Raw genomic sequence first — 3875 nt, forward strand, 5'->3', positions numbered from 1 at the left:
GGGTTTTAAAGAGTACATCCTGTGTGAATACTAACTCCTTTGTAGGAGCCTTAAGCCAGGCACCTCATCCTCAAGGTTATAAGACTAGGGACTATGTATGTTCAGCCATTTAACGATCAAATTCCAATAATTATCATTGATATAAATAAACGAAACGTTTGTCTGAAATATAATTGTGTGAATTAGAAAAGGACTGAAGTAGTTTAAAAAAAGATTTTCCCTCTAACTCTTGTATCAATTAACTGAGTGAGCTAGACTAATGAGAGCTTCATTTATGACTAAAAGCAGGCTGATATTGACTTATGGTGGGCATAGTCTTTTCAGATACATCTCAAAACATAATTACGGGTTCAAGGGTGTTTTGTACGGGTTGAAGTCAAGCAGAGATCTGTTTTTGTAGTCTTTTGTCATGCATATTAAGCATAACAATTAGGATAAAGTTACTGGAGGTTCTCTCTCCCGCTCTCTTTGTGGGCAGAGGCTGCATTCATTCTCCATTCTATCTAATTAATTATGCAATTTGCCTGTTCTGGTAACTTGCAAATTCCAGTCGTATGATGCTACCATGTTATTAGCCAAATCATCACCTGGAATCTGTTATGTGTATTCTCACTCTTACCTCTCCAAACCCTCCGGGTCTCCGGTAACCCGTTTTATAGCGTTTACAACTGATAACTCAGAGCGCATGAAAATTACAATGGTAAAATTTGAACCAATATAGACATGTTAGACATTATTGGAAAGCTTAGATTCTCCACCATTCAACCACTAGGGTCATTCTATGGACACAGCGAGCACCAAAGCACAATTAACATAGATATAACGGCATGTCAAAATGTAAACATGACAAAGCAGCTAAAACTACATGTCTTTGAAGGTGTTTTAATAATGCAATATACATTTTTTTTATATTCCATTCGTCCATAAGGGTCCACAGATAAAAGTAATCCAGCATATGCATAATAAAAATATTCTATGATGAGAAAATTGCCAGATAACATCCGGTTGTTGAAATCAGAAAATTTAGCTGGTCATAGGTAATGCTTAGCATCTTGCTACACTGCAAAACAGCCAACTTGTATTTTTTGGCCTAAAACAGTCATTTAAGTTGGTTAAACTTGAAAATATAAATTGTTGACATTTGAGGCAATAAAAATAGTTAGCACAACAAAAAAAAGCCAGTTGTGTACTCTAAAACAGTTTGGTGAGTTGGTAATACGTAACTCTTTAACCCTTTAAAGCCCGATCCAAGAATAAAACAAAACAGAAAATTACTTTTTTTTTGGTTTGAAGTCCTTATTTGGCCTTTTAATAAAATATGTAAAAAGAAAAAACAGAAATACATTTTTGATATTAATAATTTATTACTATGCGATAAGTCAAGATTGTTTTTTGTGTAGTCTTCTGCCTTCTGTTATCAGGTATATCTGATTGTGTACAATAGGATTTCGAGCAAAGTTTTTACCATTAAATTATGCAAAAGGTGTCAGACGCAAAACATTTCAGAAACCGTATGTATCAAATATGATACATTTGGCATTACAGGGTTAAGTTGAAGTTCAATCCAAGGGACAAGAGTTCTGCAAACTCTTATTTCTTTGTTGTGAAATGCGGGACAGCCAACTTTCCGAGTTGACACTTAGCACTTCAAGTCTCATTGTGGCTGTGCTGCCGCAAGCTGGAGTCCACACTGGTAGCCTAAGTAACCTTTAATTAAATTAACTTAAAGTTAAATTTTGATCTAAGTTGTGTTGTGCAGTATTGCACGTCGTTTAATGAAGAGGCGACATACACATTTTTAACATTTAAACACCAACAGCTCTATAGTCACGAAAGCTAGCGGCTAACTGATGCTAATAGCACTGCATATATTAGTCGTTAGCTTGTTTGTGCAAGTCCCATAAAACAGGGTAGGCATGTTATCGTGTGGTTGGTACAGGGTTAGGATTTATGTAATAAGAATTATTTCATATCAGAGTTAATATCATCATAATAGTGTAGGCAGTGTTGTGCCTGAACGTGTTCATTGAACGAAAGTTCATGAACTCGTTCATATTTTGGGCAAACGTGAACTGAACGTACTGTATTACTGCCTGATGTCATGATGGGTTTTAGGTTCTTAGCCCACATGCAGAACACAACGGAGGCTGGGTAAAAGTTTAACAGAGTTTATTGAAGGTTTCACAAAACACAAGATAATGTACTGGGTCAGGAACTGGTCCGGGCTGGTTCACTGAAGTCTGCAGAGATGATAGTTTGATTAGAAGGCAGGCAGATGAATTATGAGTCTTTGATAATTCAGGATTATACCTTGACTGAGTCCGGGCTTCTCTTTGAGAGAGAGAGGGAACCGTTGGGTCCAGAGACTGTTTGTTCAGCAGAGTTCTAGAGCAGCTGCAGCATCTAGCTTCTGACTTTGAATGGCAGACCTTGATCCGAGTTTCCAGCTCTTCACTAAGAGCAGCCGGGGAATCCACATAGGAATCTTCAGGTTGGCTCACCAGGGCAGGTTTGGCAGGTTAAGCTCATCCAGAGCTTCAGGCTAGAGACAGGTTTCCTGTGTGGCAAAAACAAAGGAGAGTTAGAATCTGATCTCTCTCAAGAGACAACTAAGATTCTTCAGATTCAAGGCTCAGGTTGCTAACCAAACTAAGGTCAACACTGCGGCGTCGAAGCAAGGTCTGGCAGCTGGTTATAAAGGAGAGGTCTCCTGATGAGTAGATGTGTCTCAGGTGTGCTGGAAGACTCCAGCTCCAGTAGACCCACGGCACACTCTGCTGGAGGAAGGTGGTACAGCTCCAGATCCCAACAGCTGATGAACGTTATTGTGAACTCGTTCATTCTGGTGTCTGTGAACCGCACGCTCTCTCAGTTCAACTTCGTTCAATAGGTTGCCAAATTTCTATAGAGCCCTCCAGGTGAAACCCCGGCTAAATCACACCGTAAACAGGCCTTAATATGTAGCAGGAAAAACACCCAATCTGGCAACACCAGCTACCAGTGTCGTAGCCTACAGCCGCGTGCGTCATCAAAACAAAATGCAGCGTGGAAGCCACAGCAGCATGGAGGCGACCGTGGATGCGACAAAGCAGCAGTATGATCACTTAAAACAGTTTTATGACCAGGTGGTCGGTGAGGATGATGGCAACAATCTTACATTTCTCTGCAAACTTTGCCCGCCGGCTTTCAGTAAAAAAATCCGCACTTCAGTAACCTTAAATTCCTACCTCAGCCTGGTCCCTCAGTTTGTGTTAGTAAAAGGCTTTTGAGGGTTTTACTATTCATGTAACTTGTTTGTTAAACCTGCCTGGTATAATTTTCCAGGATTCCAGTATTCCTTTTTAGTATGTACTGAAATGGAATTTCAAATTGAAAAAAATATTAAAATAAAAAAAAAAATATTTGCAACTTAAAGATTACTTTCCTGTTTTTCTTTTAATAATTCCTCATAAAAAAGACCATTCAAGCAGCACATTTTTCCTGATGTTTTTGAGAATATACTGTAGGGGTGAAAGCTGCAGCTGCTACTAGTGTGAAGTGAATGGACAGCAACAAAGCGTTAAAGCAACAATGGGGAAATGCTGTCCCCTCAATGCTAATGTAAACCCTGGTTGGATAAGGATTCAAAACTGGATATAAAGATGAAATCTGACGCACAGTTTCAGAGTTACAACTGATAAAATAATTGCCGTCTGTGGTTCTAGGCTATGGTGTAATTGAGCAATACATGAAAAAAAAAAAGAACTATGAACTAGTTCATTTTTTGGAACTGTGAACTTAGTTCAAAATTTTGAATTATGAACTATGAACTGAACTAGTTCATTTTAAAATGTGTGAACTGAACTTTGAACTAGTTCGCGTAGAAAGAGAACTTT

This window comes from Cyprinodon tularosa, unplaced genomic scaffold, assembly GCF_016077235.1.
Source record: "Cyprinodon tularosa strain WSP-4 unplaced genomic scaffold, ASM1607723v1 ctg380, whole genome shotgun sequence".
Classification (NCBI taxonomy): domain Eukaryota; kingdom Metazoa; phylum Chordata; class Actinopteri; order Cyprinodontiformes; family Cyprinodontidae; genus Cyprinodon; species Cyprinodon tularosa.